The sequence below is a fragment of the Silurus meridionalis genome, chromosome 4 (genome assembly GCF_014805685.1).
Source record: "Silurus meridionalis isolate SWU-2019-XX chromosome 4, ASM1480568v1, whole genome shotgun sequence".
Lineage (NCBI taxonomy): Eukaryota > Metazoa > Chordata > Actinopteri > Siluriformes > Siluridae > Silurus > Silurus meridionalis.
Window position 1 is genome coordinate 28,199,413 of NC_060887.1, and position 18,529 is coordinate 28,217,941.

The window sequence follows — 18,529 nt, forward strand, 5'->3', positions numbered from 1 at the left end:
ATTTGAGAACAGATTATAAGACCTTGTGAATGATAAGCCGGGACACACCAAGCTGACGATTGGTCAGCTTTAGTTTTTATCTGCACCTTTGGCATTGTCGGACCGCGCCAGCTGTTTTCTGGCCGATTCATGTTGAATCGGAGGTGGAGCGCGTCTGTGAGAAAGGGAACTCTAATTGGCTGTTTATTCATTTTTGCTCTGGCCTTTCAACTTAGCAGACATGATTGAAAAAAAGCTACACAAATTCATTTATAATGATCACAGCAGATGTAAACGCTGCTTGCTTTTTATAATTACAATTCTAGCACTTCCAGTTTCCCTGTTTCGATGTCGAATACAGACTACTGCCATCTGCTGGTATGGGAGAGTTATGTTCACTCATGCAAGCACAGAACATACACGAGTGGTTTGGCGTCTCAGAGGCACCTGCCTAATTTGCAGCACTATCAGCCGATCCCAATTAATAAAATAAAAATAAAAATCGGCTCGATTAATCGGCCGGCCAATCAGTCGGTCAACCTCTAGTGCCATGTGATTTGACTGATGGGTAAATCCTTAACAAAAACGGATTCATTGTTTTTGCAAAGTTTATTGTTGTGGTTATAACTATAATGTAATGCATCTGTGTGCAGTTCTTCGATCATTAATTCGGCAGTTAAATAAAAACATAATTGCCGTATGTAAATACTAGGAATTTATTAATGCACTTCTTTGCAAGCGTTTTACACATTTCTACTGGAGGAATGTATTTTTTGGAAGAAAAAAAATGATTATGCTGATATTTCTTATTGTTGTTATTTATTTTAGTATTTATTAATGTGATTGTTACAAAAAGCAATAAAATCTAACTTTTAGTACTAATCAGATGTCCTTTTAAATGTTTGAGTTTGATCCCTAAAATTCCATGTGGAAAGCAACAGTCCTAAAGCTGTTTATTACTTGATCTACTTTCTATGCTCATAGAATAGCCTTTATTTGTCACATATACATTACAGCACAGTGAAATTCGTTCTTTGCATATCCCAGCTTGCTCAGAGCGCAGGGTCGGCCATGATACGGCGCCCCTGGAGCACAGAGGGTTAAGGGCTTTGCTCAAGGGCCCAAGAGTGGCAGCTTGGCGATACTGGGGCTTGAACCCCCAACCTTTTGATCAGTAACCCAGCACCTTTACCTCATCGTGTCTAGGTATTAATTAATATCTCTGCATGCAACATAGTAGCATTTTAATCCTTTTTTTATTTTTTTTATTATCATTCTTATTTTTGGTTAAGTGCTCAATAAGAAAAACAATCATGGTGCTTTCTGTCAAATTGCAATTTACACAGCGTTCCAAAAATCTTTTGGCACCTGCTGTTTGCCCAAATCCTACCTCATGCCTGGTGTTCCCATGACAAGCAGATTCACTGTAACCTTCACCAGAAAGTTAGTGAACAAATACCCAAATGTATGAAATTAAAATTAGTTTACTCGGTTTGAAGTTGTCACAGTTTTGCATTAGTTTACAATGCAAGGTGGTGGTGTTTATTAAAAGGTTTGGTTGTTTGACAGTATAACAGGATAAACTGCATTCAGTCAATTATATTGCCTACATTAAAAAAAGAACTGTACTACAGTTCTACAGTAAACAAAAATAAAAAGAGTTGTACAAATGTGAACAGGAGAGCAAACAAGAAAAAAAGTGCATTCCAGAGAAGATAATAGTCCTTAACAGAACACTACTGACCCAACAAAAAACATTTTCTTTCCACTTGACAGAAGTTCAGGTAGAAACACACAGAGGAATTACAGTGCAAGTCAGGTTTGAGTGCTTTAATAGCTTTACAGCAAAATCATACCAAATCAGAGCAGAGGAATTTGGACAGTAGCGATGTGCTGTTGTGAGCAAACTCTATTCTTTCATTTTAAAGGCAAGAATAGAAAGAATTGAATATATAAATACAGATAAAACATTGATGAAACTACAGGCTTTGTGTAGATGTGATTAAGCCATTAAACTTAAATACCTATCAGGTTATTTACTTTTAGCTAGCTTCAACCTGGTTACATCTATAAATCCTCTTGTCACATTGTTTTTGAGGGTTAATAACAGGTGAACGATTATGCAGTAACTATACTTTTTTTAAGCCAAAACATGGTACACTGAGTCTGAGGCCATTCGTGACACCTTTTTAAGCAGCATGTATATAATATAGAAAAATGCTATATTGTCTTGTCTAGCAACAGTGGATTCTGCTGTACTGCAGAGTAAAACACAGTTCTCATCAATATGTATTTGAAAAATGAATTGGTTTTTCTTTTGTTTTGTTTTTTTGCTGTACACTGAAGACATTTGGGTTTGAAATGGGTTTTTAAAAAATGAATATAATTTATTTTCATTCTATTTATATCTAGACATATTCAACTCAAAGCATTTGTACCTTTTGTTTGAAACCACCCATTTTTAAGTGGTATTTGGAACATGTGACTGGCAAGTGCTTCTAGTTTCCCAGGTAAGCCCTGCTGTTTTGATTGATTGATTTGATTAAACAATTAATGGCTCTGAATGTCTTCTCTTGGTTTAAGCCTTTGGTTTCATCTGTAAAGACTGCATTTGTTATGAAGCATTATCTTTTTTTAAATGGCTTAATTTTCTCCCTAAGACATCATGAACCAAAAGACCAAAAAGCTGATGAGCATTGTGCATAGCCAATACAACCATTTGAAATTTCCTGGGAGAAAAAAGACAAACCACTACTGTATTAACAGAAAGACATAGATGTTAGGAAAACTACAGCAATTGACAAAAGAACTATTGTGAGATCTGTAATGAAAAAACTCAAAACTAGAGTTTGTGATAACAGCGTTCATAGTGCAGGAGTGAAGTATCCCATTCTATTGTTTAAAAATGACCTTGTGTAAATATAAATATAAAGACCCTACAACAAGATTAATAGCACTCATCAGCAGTAAGTCAGGAAGGAATTCACAAAGATTTGCAGAGGTACTGTAGGTTTGCTGTTACTACAGCACTGTGATTCCTCATCCAGAGATCCGTTTTATATTCCTGTCACACACTTCCCCTGCCAATGTTCATCTGTGTCTGGAGACCACACTGTCAAATTCACTATGTCTGGAACTTGGGGCTGGTTGTTGCTTCAGGCTCTATTACAACTTTACCCCTGTCAGAGTAGCAGCTATAATAATTCATCACCACAATTTTATATTGTTTGGTTAAAAGATACTTAAAAAGTACATACAAATAAAAATAATTAACCTCCAATATTTTGTGGGTCTCGCACAAGATGACAAATAGTCTAAAATCAGTTAATTAAAGATATAGAAATAAAACATTATAAGCAACCAATTTGGTTAAATATATACAGCTGTGTAGGATTGCCATCAAAACATTTTTATTGTTTAAACTGATCAATGTGGAGCCATTTGGGAATGCCTTTAGTCTATTTGTTATTGTGTCAAAACAACTAGAATATACCTGTATCCACATTTTGCTGGAGGTAAAGAGCAGATATGTAAGATACTGATCTGAAGGTTTGTCCAGTGGCCCTTAGGCAAGGCATGGAGGCTTTAAACAGCTCTTTGTTTAACCCCTGATGGATTCAGCTTGGTCCACGTTAATGAATTTGTTCCCATCCTTATCCACACCACCACCAAACATGTTTTCTGTCCTGTAGTTCACTTTTGTACTGATGCCTCCCCCTGATTGTGAATATAACACAAAATGTCATTCCACAGTCTTGAAGGTGGAGTAATGAAGTCATTACATCTCTAACAGATAACAGGTTTCCATGTATGGTTAGCTGTGCAGCAGGATAGGCAATTGGATTGTTTGCAATCGTTGCTCTTCAGTCTGATTGCCACAGCAGCTGTCTTTGCTATATTACCAACTATTAAATTACTATCATCATGATTGTCTGTTTTTTTCTGAATAGGGCAAATTGTGGCTAATGAGAACAGAGAATCTTCGGTATGCTTTGTTTGGATCTGCCTCATCTGGATAATTGTAGTGTCTGAGGGAGGGTGGGTCACATCCCTAGATGTTCACTTTCATCACACTAGTATCAACATGGCCACAATTACACTTTGAATTACCCAAACACCTCTGTTTTGACAGTTCTGATGAATCTTCCACTGATAATATTGATATATAAATCCTCAGAATCTTTAATGATGTAAAGTATGTACATCAGAACCTCCAAAACCTTGTCTTCATTATGAGAATTATACCAATTATAATTGTCAAAATTATTGATATAACCACGCTTTATCATAATATTTTACATTTGAAATGCTGTGATCTTTGCCAGTTTTACAGATTATGGCTTTATCATCCTTGCTGATTTTAAATGACAGAATAAGAGTAAGATAAATTGTTCCATCAGAACTTTAATGTTGTGTTTTGAAGAATTGTCATTGAAGCACTAGAACCAACCAACCGATCATTCTATCTGCCTCACATACCAGTATCTATAATTGGCTAATATAATTGTCTTGTAACAGGGGTGCTCTATGTGCAATAAAAGGCTTGAATTGCTGAAGGAGACCTGGCTTTATAGCTCTGCATAGTAGGCTAGGAGTTTGTAGGGGTTATAAGAAGGCGATCTCTCCACTTTTTCTCTAGTTGCAAGGCATTTGTTTCCCAGGCAGTCTTGCGAAGCCTCTATTCTGGTAGACCTTCACACCAATTGCTGACAAATTATGAGTTTTTTTGTTGTTTTGTTTATCACTGCTGTTGTACATTTTTGGCATTTTGGCAATAATGTTGTGGTACTGTGGTTGGTTGTAGTTGGTTTGTGAACCCTTGCGAATTTTCTGCAATATTTTCATAAATATGACCTAAGAAGAAATCTTTTCTAAAAGCCCTAAAAGTAGCCAATTAAATTTATCAAACAAAACATTCTACTTGGTCATTGAGACTGGTAAAAGTGAATGAACCTTTATTTTAACAACTGGTGGGATCAAAATGACCATTTGATAGATACCTATTCTTCAGATACAAATGTGCTCACGTACACATGATCTCATTAGCTTAAAACACCTCATTCTAATTTCATGTTTTAAATGTATACTAATCGTAGAGGTCTGCATACTTTCGAAACCCACAAATATGTTATATTGGATCATTTTCTTTAATAAATAATTAACCAATAGAAAACAAAAAAACTCCACTGTATATAAGTTATGCCAAACACAGCAGCACTTTCCTACAATTTTCAAGAGCCATTTAAACAGGTCTCTACTTTGGGTGTTATAGTATTCTAAGTCAATCATTTTATCAGTGCCAATTAAGACCAGACATATTTCTGAATAATTTCTACGGGCATTTCATTCCTCATTTAAAGGACATGCATAAACCTTGAGCCGACATGCCCTGCTGCCTTTTTTTCACATGATGTGTCTGCTTACCTTCATTAACAAACATACAAAAGCCCACACTTTACATACAGCTATACAACAGTGACTTACCCTATTTCACATACATGCTGCTTGAAGCTGTTTCTTTAACTAATCAAATGTGCAATGCCACAATGCACGGAAAACCTGGGGTCATTTTTATGAGGTAAATATTTATGCTTCTGCTAGAGATGGTGTGTCTGCAGTGAAAGGAGACTTTTTGAAATGTGTTAATTGGGTTTCTTGCTTTAGCAATTGCATTCATTCTTGCTGCATGAGATTCCTGTCTGTGATTCAGCAGGAATCTTATTATGCGTTTCTGTATAATATCCATATCCATGGTGTGGTGGTACAATGATGGTATTTAAGGGGTGCTCTGACTCAGGCAGGACACCACTAAAAGCCTAGTTGGTGAATGCACTGTCCAACATTGGTTTTAGGTAATACTGCTTCAGTGTAAAAAAAAAATGGTAGTTGTCTATCATGTTTTGCAAGTTTTCTCATATTTTACAACATATCAGTTGTATGTTATGATTATATGAAGGATTAGATTTACTCTTTCTTTTTATACTCTCCTCATGTCTATGTGTAAGTCTGAACTAAACTTGATGCTTTTAATATAGACACACAGTGTCGCACAAGTTTGTGGACACCTGACCATAAGATTTGTGTGTGCTTTGTATTGCTGTTTAAATAACCTCCACTTTTCTAAACAGATGTTCTTTGAATTTTGGAGTTGTGGAGATTTGTGCTTATTCAGAAACAATGGTGTTAGCAAAGTCAGGTACTGATTGAGAGTGAAGAGGCCTGTGGTGCAGTCAGCTTTCCAATTCACCCTAAAGGTGTTCAGTAGGGTTGAGGTCAGAGCTCTTTAGCAGGCCACTCAAGATCTTCCACTCCAGCCCATGTAAAGCATATCTTCTGGCTTTGTGCACAGGAGCATTGTTGTGCTGGAACAGGTTTGGGTCTGCATGTTTAAATGAAGGGTAAATTTAATTCTACTGCATCCAATGCAATTTTAAACGAATATACAATTGTATATTGTAAAATTGTATTAACAATTTTATATCTCTTTTTATCTGAGAGACACACACAGAGTACAGTACTATGCAAAGGTTTTAGGCAGTTAAAAAATGTAAAGTGATAATGCTTTCTAAAGTAAAAAGTTTTAATAATTAACAAAATATTTTTTGTGATAACCTTTTGGCTTTCAATTTTTAATTATGCAGATTTTGTACACTTGCACAAAGTCAGGGATTTTGTACATTACATAAAGAGACAGAAGGATTTAAGGCAGCCTACATACACAAACAATATGTAGTTAGTTCTCTTTGGAACAACCTACCTGTTAAGTTCCTTAAAAAAACTGTGTGCAAGTATACCTAGAGGAAGTGTGGTCACACCTAATATTGATTTAATATGGATTTCTCTTCTGTTTATTTGCTTTCCATTTTGTTAGTTGATAACAATGAGGCAACACTATTATATTTTACAAAAAAAAAAATTATGATTAGGCTCCACTACATGTGCCATCTAATTCTGTGTCACTGTATATGTTTAGAGCAGGCATTTTCTCTGATGAACTTATCTTTTAAAAAGGTCATAATAATGGCTGGATTTGATTAAGTGGTTGCCATGGTGTCTGTGTTATTCATGTGTTGTGAGTTGTTTCTTATTGGGTTTTTTTCCTAGATTTTCTCTGCAATATAATTTCTTCATTAATCAGTTTTTATTTCTAAAGAGTTCCTGTATATGTCTGTCCATCTATGTGCTAAAAACAGCAGGAGTGACATATGGTGATACAAGCTGATACAATGTGCTAAGCTATGTATAAAGTAAAAAAAATAAAATAAAATAAAAAAAGGGGGGTCCTGCTACTACAGCAAAAAATATTTGGTGATTGGGTATTGTGATTACTCACAAAGAAAATTAAGCATTTGTATTAAACAAGGTTTGAGACTTGTATTTAGCATAACCCCACATGAGAAAATGTTTCTCCAGAACTTTGGTGAACTATAAAACAACATAAAACAACATTGAGCTACAAGAACACAGAGCTAAGGACTAAAGTAGGTTGCCCTCGCCACATAAAGTGCATTGTGTGCAACTTGGTGCAAACAGTACAAGACAAGACAGTGTAGGACAAATACACAAAACACAAAATAGTAATCCTACTGTATGTTATACAGTACAAAGTACAAAGAGACTGTTGCACAGTCTGGATGTAAGGTCTGAAAGCTTCGGAACCTCTTTCCTGATGGTAGGAGAGTGAAGAGTGTGTGTGAGGGGTGTTTGTGGTCGTCCACAATACTGTTGGCTTTGCAAATGCAGCGTGTGCTGTAAATGTCTGTGTTTAAACGGGAGAGAGGCTCTGCAGGTGGACTTGCTGATAATAAAAAAAGAACGAGACTTGGCAAAAACACATGTGATCCCAACCTTGACTACAGTGGGCTGGTGTGGGTGTTTCATACTGCACATTTATCCTTGGTGCATTATGTGGCATTTTCCAGCGTGGTTCTCTGGTTGTGTGTTTAAGGTGATAAAGTGTTTAAACTGAAGTTGCTGGAGGAAAAACATAAGGAAGAGGTGGTTGTACTGAAGAAGAGTCTGCAGTGGTATCCTGAGAATCAGAAGATACTGGACAAAGATTTAATCAGCCAATGCAGAGACACCGAGAATAACTGTGCAGCTAAAATGGTAATTTAGCTATTATCATGTTACTGTTTGCTCGGGCATTATCTAGCATACCTGCTGTGTAAATGGCTGTTAAGATCACATGACATTCGGTAAAATACGGAAGTGCGAGCTAACCTTTTGGTAAATCCCACCCCTAAACATCAACTGATAAGTGGTAGTTAGACTAAATTTTATCATTTTTTTCCCCTTTTTTTTAACTGTTCTTTTGATTATCAAATGCTATTAATTTTTACATGTATTATTATTTATACTATTGATTAACACTGGTAATTTGGGTTATAAAAGTAGAATAGGCCTAGAAAAAGCTGAAACCTGTTGTGTATGCAATTCTAGGGTTCGTAGCTGATCCATCAAAGCCTATTTTAATTTTAATTTTGAATAGATAGGTCAAACTCATGGTTATGATTAAAATTGGCACCTTTATTCATTAACATTAATGCAACGAGCACAGTGCAGGTCACTTTAATAGCAGGCCGCATGGATTATGCAGCACCTTAGTCTTTATGGACTCTTTATGGACTCTTAGACAGCCCATTATTTCTTTTCTCAAGGATTAGACTGATTTAAGCTATTTGATGTGGGGGAGCCATGGTTATCTAAAATGGCCAGTTTTCATTGTAGTAGCTCACTACCAGAACTTCACAACTGTATTTTTATATTAAATACATTTTATCTTTATATAAGATAAAAAAGAAATGATCTGTACCGTCTCAACCAGCATTCCAAGAGTCCAAGCTGTATACATTTGAATGCTTATTGTATTTAAGCATATCAGGTGAGCATATACCAAGGTGTGCATAATTATTAGGCAGCTTCTTTTCCTTAAGCAAAATGGTCCCAAAAAAAGAAATAGGTTTCAAAAATTGAGGTAAAAAATTGAGGTGTGATCACAGAACCATCCAACGTTTTGTTGCAAATAGGCATGTCAATAGTCAATAGACAAGGTGCATGAAACATGTTGAGAAATAAAAGACACAGATTAACTGCTATAGATTTGAGAAGAAACAAATGTAAAGCTACCAGAAACCCATTATCCTCTAGTGCTGTCATATTCCAGAACTGCAACCTACCTGGAGTGGCCAGAAATGTGAGGTTTTCAGTGCTCAGAGACAAGGCCAAAGTAAGTAAGGCTGAAACCCAATCACCACAGAACAAGACACATGAGTTAAAACATCAAGACTGAGCCAAGAAAAATCTGAAGACAGATTTTTCAAAGATTTTATGGATGATGAGATGAAAGTGACTCTTAACGGACCAGATGGCTGGGCACGTGGATGGATCAGTAACTGGCACAGAACTCCACTTTGACTCAGATGCCAGCAAGGTGGAGGTAGGGTACTGGTATGGACTGGTATCGTAAAGATAAGACCTTTTTGTTTTTGAATATGGACTCAAAATCAACTCACAAACCTACTGCCAGTTTTTAGAAGACATTTTCTTCAAGCAGTGGAACAGGAAAAAGTCTCCATCTTTCAAGAAGACCATGCTATTTAATCATGACAATGCTCCATCGCATGCATCAGAGTACTTCACTGCATGGCTTGCCAGTAAAGGCTTTAAAGATAAAAGAATAGTGACATGCCAAAAGATGTTTCTTTTAGAAATATATTTATTTCCATAAAATATATTTGCTTTTAGGGAAAATTTAACTGATATAATGCATGTTACTAAAAATAATATATGTTTGTAATCTGCCTAATACTGTGAAGTTCACCCTTGTGCTACAAAACAGCTCAAAACAGCCACATTAATCAAAACAGCATTCATTTTTACCTTACAGAAAGTCCCTTAATGATATTCAGCTGTCATTTCCGTTTTCTGAGCTAAGCTTTTTATGGAGTTTTGTTAGCATCACTAAATGCAAATTATGCATGTGCCCAGTAATTTGTGACTGGCATTTGTCAGCATATACCAGAGCAGTAGGGGTTTTAGCTTTATTCATTTTGCATAAAGTAAAAAAATATTCAGGAGAAAGTCTCCAATGTCACTTTCTAACTAAAATAGAACAGAATGCATAGACAGAATGCTATTTAATAAATAAAGATGATGTACGTATATACGATGAAATACAAGCAATATTCCCTCAATTCCCTGTCCCTTCCTACACACACTATAATGCAGTTGTAGCATCATATAAACACATTGTCTCACACTGTGAGACTATTTCTTCCCACGGGCTATAAGAATGCTGAACAAAAGCACAATGTCCTACTTGAACAATAAACTGCATTGCACATAACCTTTTGTGCTGTAATGTATATACAGCACTTGACAGTTTTCCTTTTTTTACTACACTGTACACAATATACCTAGTCTTTTTAACAAGTTTTGTTGAAGCTCTTTAATTTAGGGATTTTACTCAACTTTATTTTGTTTTTTTTCCAATTTCCATCCCCAATCTAGCTCTTCCTTAATGCATGACAGCTACAAAACAGCTATAGTGAAGGCTGGCACGTTTCCTTTAAGACGTAATGCCACACCACTTCTTTTTTTCTTAAGCTCGGAGAACAGTGCTAACATGCTTCAAGAAAAGCAATAATTGCCCTTTTGAACTGTAGAATAATATTGTTTCTCATTCAATAAGTCAGTTTATAGCAAAGGTTTTATTTAATACATTTATTTGAACTTACCTTGAGCTGGACAATGTTAACAGATTCCAATGTGTTGAAAAGACACATACATATAATCTTGCAGTATGTTAGATGATTCCAGAAATAAGTTGTTTTTCTGCATTTGGACTTATGAGGAAAAAAGAAATAAAAGTTGCTTATAAAGATTTTGTAGCCATTTATTTGTTTTCTACAGTGTTATGCATGAACCAATCTCTACAGAACTAAGAACATGTTCAACTTTCAGAATAGAAAAAAATTGACACTTGAGATCAATGTGGATGGTATGACTTAGAAACTATGACCATGGATTTGGAATGGAATTATCATAAACACTTCTGCTACAGTGGTGTAGGACAATGTCACAGACAGTTTTGCACTTAAGACTCAAGTCTCAAATGTGACCCTAACCCTAACCCTCAAAACCGTAATGAATTAATATTCTTTGTCAGCTAGATGAAAATCTTTTGGATATGGTTTTTCTTCCTAATATTGCCTTAGGGAGTTTTCTTTGCCACTGTCACCACTGGCTTATTCAGGAGGGATAAAGTTGTAGAGACAAATATATAATATTTACAGTCATAATCCTAATTAATTATTGTAAAGCTATTTTATGACATTGTCCAATGTTAAAAGTACCATACAAATAAAAAAGTTTTAAACTGATTTTGAGATCTATGTATACTCTTGAATGGACACAGTTCACAAGCAAGCAGTAGTCCAGTTGTTCTATACCCCAGTGCAGTAGAAAATTGACATGAAAGTAGCATAACAGAACACAATATCACACACCCAGGTAATTAGTATGGCAAACACGTGAATGAGGTGTTACCTCTTATGCCCAAAACCCAAGCTTTGGCTAAAGGCAGCTATTATGCCACTGGTTGGATGAGTTTCATTTTTGAATGTGTGCTGTCTATACTCAAGTATCCCTATTACATTCCTTCTGAACAGTAAAGAAAGTTCCTTATTGTAGTATTAGTCAGCAACTGCACAAAGAACTTTCCAAGAGAGAAACTGTAGAGTATCTCTGGGTTGTATATAAGTTAGGTTAGACAACTTTAACAACTTTAATAATCAAAGAGATGCTGCTTTCCTGTTTTTGTCAGCTATTATTGATTTGTTTAAAGGACATGCAATTACCTACAGTAAATTGGTTCATTTGAACTAACCATGAGTGGATGTCAAAAATGATCATTTACTAAAAGCTCTTTCCTGTGTTCTCATCCTGAAATTAAATCACTGAGAGCAGTGATGCAGGAAACAGGGGAACTGTATACTTGTTTAAAGCTCTAACTCACAGAGCACTTTAACTTTGTGTCAGTAAATATTTTTTTATGGAACTGTATTGGTAACATTATTTACTGATGTACAAACTGGTTAAGATATGCTGTTTTATTTGTACAATTTTTTATTTATGTATTTATTTTTATGGCTAGACAACTGGCTAGTCAACTTGCTATACATTTGATAGTATTTTCCAAAAGTGATCTAAGGAAAGTCCAGCGAATTCCCCAGAACTCAAACAGATCAAGCATCTGTGAGATGTGATTTTCAACCTCCCTTTCAAGCCAAGCAGATTGTATGTATGTGGTATTACATCTTTTTCATTTTGCCCTGCAAACAAATACCTTATACACAGAGATCACAAGCATGGTGTGATGATGCAGTTTTTATTCAACAGGCAGCAATATCCAAATCATCATGTAATGATCATTATCAGAAACAGGCAAAGATCAACAGGCAATGAACAAAACTGAGTCGACAAAACCAAAATCAGTAAGAAACACAGAATGATAACAAATCCAACACATAAATCAGAAAGTCTCCGTAAGTCTGTGGAAAAAGTTGCACGTTCCCTGACACATAGCTTGTGTCTCATGTAACAACCAAAATGCTCTTACCTTATCTTTAAAAAAAAATAAAGACTTTAAATAAAAAAAAAATGCTTAAATCTGTCATACTTCATTTGGTTTATATACTGAATGCTGGCTTACAACACAATTCTGTAAGAAGATCATGAATCAGCTCCACTATGCACAGAAAATCAAAGCAAGATCTGCCATAAATTAGAGCAGGGGTCACCAACCTTTTTGACACCGAGAGCTACTTTTTGGGTACCAACTAATGTGAAGGGCTACCAGTTTAATACACACTTCTGAAATGTACCTTTAATTATATGTTATTATTAATAATTAATGATATTTATCCATGTCAAACTCAATCGCACAGGGGGCCAAAACTCAAAGCACACTTTAGAGTGTGGGCCGAACAGGATACACATTTATTTAAGACACTAAAACAATGTTTATTTAACCTAAATATGAATAAAAAAAGACAGAAATATTATTCCAGAATAAATAAACTTTAAATAACTTAAAATATTTTACTCTGCATAAAAATATCTCCTGTCAAACACCAGACGTCTAACAGCTTCATCATGCAGCTCTTCAGAAACTCTCCCTCAGTAAATAACCAGCTGATGTGACTGATTTCTCTTCTGCTTTCACATCAGCTTCACTTTGTGATTTTGCTCTGGTGAAACACGTCTGCTGAAATGTCAGATTCTTCTTTAACTCTTCTGCTTTCTGTATCATCTGCTCTGCATTCAGGTTTTTCAGCTTCTCCTGATGTTTTGTTTTGTAGTTCCGTCTAAGATTCGATTCGATTCCTCAATTACAGTCACTTTCGCTCCACTAATAAAACACACGGGTTTACCAGCAGTGTCAGTAAACATCTACTCAGAATCCCATCGGTTTTGAAAGGCTCTGTTTTCAGAATTACAAAATGTCTACTCCACGTCCAGAGCTGGAACAATTGCACTGAACTAAAGAGAGAAATAAGATGGATTTTCTGGCATTCTGCTGTGTTATGTTAATGTTTGAATTTTCAATCTTAAGATCATACTGATTACACATATCTATCTTTCTAGCTCCTCTATGAGCACAAGATTATTGATTTGGTGCAACAGCTGATAAAAGCTCAGTGTCGTGGCTGCTGAAGTACAAGAGCTGGAACTAAAGGAACTGCATGTGATTGTCATGCAATAAATTGTGTGATTATAATGTTACACTCGAAAAAATGATTTGCGCAAGCCTCAGAGTGCGTGACCCCACTATTTTCTCTTGCTGGAGAAGACTATGGATTATTTTGCTGTTGGCTTCGTTATTTGTAAGTATCATTTTTTTTTTGGAGATTAGAATGTACATACTGTCAAAGAATGTGAATATCATAATGCTCAGTAAATTATGCAACGGCACTGAAGGTTATGCGAAGTGACTTATCCCAAGTGTGACTTCTCTTAAATCCTATAGCTTACCTTCGATTTATTTGAACTTTTAAAGTTTGCAATCCCAGGGAAAAGTTTTTTTTTCTATTAAGATGATGAGTCAAGTGAAGTGTATCCCATAATTTTCCTACATGCAAAATAGTTGAATAAACAGCCACTTGTCTTAACTTGTCTTAACTTAACTTTAGCTGCATGCGTTAGCTTAGGCCAGCAGCTCTCCCGCAACCCCACCACTGCTAGACCGATCTTTGTGTGGCATTACGCCGTTTTAAAACCCTGACGCAACAGTGAGCCAATGGTTGCGTCTGAAATGAAACCCTAAAACATCATGAAATGTGACAGACATGATGAACAGATTATTTGATAGACACAATAAAGCACGCCTTAGATGTTGAATTGATTGATCCTCGTCTTTTGTGAAATCTCATCTATTTATTTTCTATATTATAAGTAATGTTTCTAATCCAGTGTTCCCGAAATGTATTCTGAAGATTCAGTAATACAATTTCAAACAGTTCGCCAACATTATTTTCATAATGTGGTATATTTAAACAGTTTTAGATAGATATATTTAAACATGTTTAAAAAAATACTTGAGTATGTGGTAGTTTTCACTGTATAGTACCCAATTGACATGTGTGTAGTCAAAAGATACATTTTATTAAATAAGGTTGAAATTCTTTAATACATGGAGAAAGCTGCTTAATCACACATACAAAAGACACAGTAAAGAGGACTCTCCAAAGCCAAAAGCACGAACAATCGTAAGTCGAAAAATCGTAACTCGGGACCTGTATATTTAGTACAGCATCTTTGCCCATCACAGAAGCAGTTGTTTGGTACCTATTCCAAAGTCACAATTTTCAAGTTGAGATATCGATTGTTGATGAGCTTTCCATGTGCTAATCCACTGGGCATAGACATTTCCAATGAGGGCCCTCTGGATACTGCATATAAACGTAAACAGTACTACACATCTCATTTTGCTGTTTAGAACCAGTCGAGTACATCCTAGAAATACAGAACAGGACATTTCACTATATTCCTATTTTACAGTCTTTGCAAAATCTGCTCAGTCATTATGGTGTCCTTTAACATCTTGACATTCAGACACCTGCAGACCATGAATTGTCTATTCTTAAGTATTACCGAACCATAAGAGATGGTACTGTCACCAAGCAGTCCAGAGTACTGGAAGCAAAATCTGTTTCTTACAGGAGGAGATTTGAGAAAAGTCATTGATCTTTATGTTGACGATTTTGAGGTATCACTCACTTGGGACATCTCGGAAAAAAGCACAAACTCCGTGGTGTGTATTGGGTCTCGGGTAATTTTTCACCGGGTTTCCATTCAACCCTGTCCTTATCTATTTAGCTGTTTTTGCAAATCTGATGATGTAAAGACGTATGGCTATGAACAATTGTTGGAGCCTCTTTTGCAAGATCTACAAGTTTTAGAACAGCATGGTGTCTTTATTTCTCTCCTTGGAACTGTCTAATGTGTAATAGCCGACAACCTGGTGCTCATGCAAAAGGTGAATTTGTTGAGAGTTTTTCTGCATTTTCACTGTGCAGATTTTAAACTGGACAAATGTCAGAATTTCAAACAACGGATGTCAAGTCGGGTGCTTTCCAATTTAGATCCACAGACGTCCATGATGCTCAGGTACAGACAGCACAGGTGAATGCAATGGTCTGCTTGGAGTCTAATTATAATGTGGACAATGAGGTTTGAAGCTAAACATAGCTTCTTTAAGCAGGTTGCTCGTGATACAAATTCCTTTAAAAATCTAGCTTGTTCACTAGCTATTAAACACCAGTTGAAATAGAGTTCATCCAATTAATTATGTTTAAGAGTGTAGTCATGAAGGTTTTGCAGGTATCGATTTAAATAAGCGACATTGGATGAAATGATCAGTTCAGGATTGTTTTGTTTTTTTTTTTTTTTTTTTTGGGGGGGGGGGGGGGGGGGGGGTAAGTCTCTTGCTTCGAACTTCAGTTTTTTGGCAGTTTCTAACTATTTTGGCAGATCAAGATAATTTTATTGCTTTCTCCACCATCAAATGAGCTTTATTTATGCAAAATTTAGCTGCTGTTAACATTCTTGCCTAGCTACTATGAAAGTCAAAAACAGTTTAGTCAAACATCACAGAAAGTATTGATATCTCCACCTGAAGTCTACTTACATAAAACTCTCCATAGCACAGTAAATGTGGACATGTGGAACTTAAGGGACAACATAATACTTTATATCAGCAATTTTTTTACAATTGCTGTAAGTCAAGTAAAATGTACCTTTTTTTAGTTCATAGATGGATTATTTTTCTTTCTGCCACTGGGTACCAAAGATGCTGTATTGTTTTTTCTCATTTGTTATTGATTTTTTAATCTTCAAACACTATTTCTCAACATTTAATGATGAGATTTTATTCTTGTTTTTATTGCTTTGTACTGCTTTGTACACTACTTGCTTGATAAACCATCATCAGTAAATATATTTTCCTGGTTAATTAAGGAGACTGCGTTAATTAAAAACACAAATTATAACCGTAAATCTAACCCTATATTTTCTGCTTTATTCTCTGATAAAAAATGGAGAAAACAGATTACTTTTGACATTTCTCTCGGCATTACCCATGATCCTCAGCCAGTCATGCTGAGTGACACAAAAAAAAAGATAAAAATTTATGTCCATGAACACAGATTAAATCTTGTGAATATATCACGAAATGCCATGAGACTGTGTTGAGTATTTGGACATCGCAGGCACATGCAAAGGTGTCAAAATACACACATCCTTCACTTAATAGAAGTACTCATGTTTTATAATACTCTGGTAAAAGTTAAAGTACTGACTATACTTTTTTACTCAAGCTAAAGTTAAGAAGTTTGGGCTTTGACTTGTACTTAAGTAAAAAGTAGCCTTTACTACTACCTGTTTTAGTGTCATGCTGGTAACTTAATGTCACATTATATTAATATTAGTGCTGACGAACAATTAAAATATTTAATCACAATTAATCATGATTGCCATAAGATGATTTACAATTAATCGCAACTTAATCCCACTTTATGTTCTTAAGGTACCTTAAATTAATACTTTCCAATTTTTTTATACTTTAATCAACATGGGCATGGACAAATATTGATGCTTTCACAAATATATGTTTATTATTCGTGAAACCAAACTCAACATAGAGCATGAAGGCAAAATATTCTTGTAAATGCTTTAATTATGGTGTTTTAAATTATGTAAATTATCAGGACACCAAACTGAACTTTTGCTATGTTTCCACATGGACAGTTAATGAGGTGAAACCAGAGAAACTGTACCTCATTACTTTCATACAGATTACATATTTAGAGAATATTTGAAACGAGACTTTTCGAGCTTTATATACATATATTTATTATGTATGTGAGGCAAATATTCACTGAGATTTAGATTTTTGTATTTGTGTGTCTGTGAAGAGGGATGACAGAGACAGCAGAGAGCTCACCTTTCTGTTTTCTTTATTTTACAAAAGCACAGCGTTTTTGTTATTATGAGTGTGTACAAACAACATATTCTTGTAAATGCTTTAAAGTAATTATGGTGTTTTAAATTATGTAAATTATCAGGACACCAAACGGAACTTTTGCTATGTTTCCAAACAGACATTCACTGTGATTCAGGTTGTTGTATCTGTGAAGAGGGATGACAGTGACAGCAGAGAGCTCCCCTTTCTGTTTTCTTTATTTTACAAAAGCACAGCATTTTTGTTATTATGAGTGTGTACAAATAAAAGTAGACCCTTTACAGATTCAAATGATGTATTGCTTTAAACTGTACTGTCAAAAAAGACAAGAGTAATTTGAGTTAATTTCGGTATCATTAGGAAAAAATGCCACAAAACGCACTGGCACATTTGTCGACCTCAGATGGTAAATTGCCGAATGTGTGCATCATGGTGGATTTTGGTGCTGATTTGAGACTTTGTTCTTCAGTAAAACAAATGTTTACTGACTAAAAATAATTTTTCTGTGTTTATTCAGTTTTTTTATATCTGAGTAATGAAAGGACGTGGTGAATAAACATGTATTGTACTGAAGGTTTTAATTTCGCTTCTTTTATATTTATTTATTTATATTTTTAATAAAAATGGTCAAACAGAAAAGCGCACTGCATTAATTGCACGTTAATAAAATTTGTGCCATTAAAATTAATTAGCATTTTAACAGCCTTAATGAATATATTAATACAAAACTAATTAAAAATTGTTACCTAATGAATGTATCCAGGCAGAACATCCACCATATAGAACACAGGCAGAGAAAAGAGGATGATGATGATCAGGTGATCAGGAATGTGTCTGTTCTCAGTCATGTTTACATCACTGACTCCCTCTGTCTCATCCATTTTAACCCCATAATTTTTGCTGCCTTCTGCCATGCTTGTTGTTAGTTTCATAATCTAGTCTACATCTGAGGTGTGTGAGAGCCAAGAAATGATACACCAGTGGTGGTTTGAAAAAAACAACCAAAGACAGAAAATATATTGATGG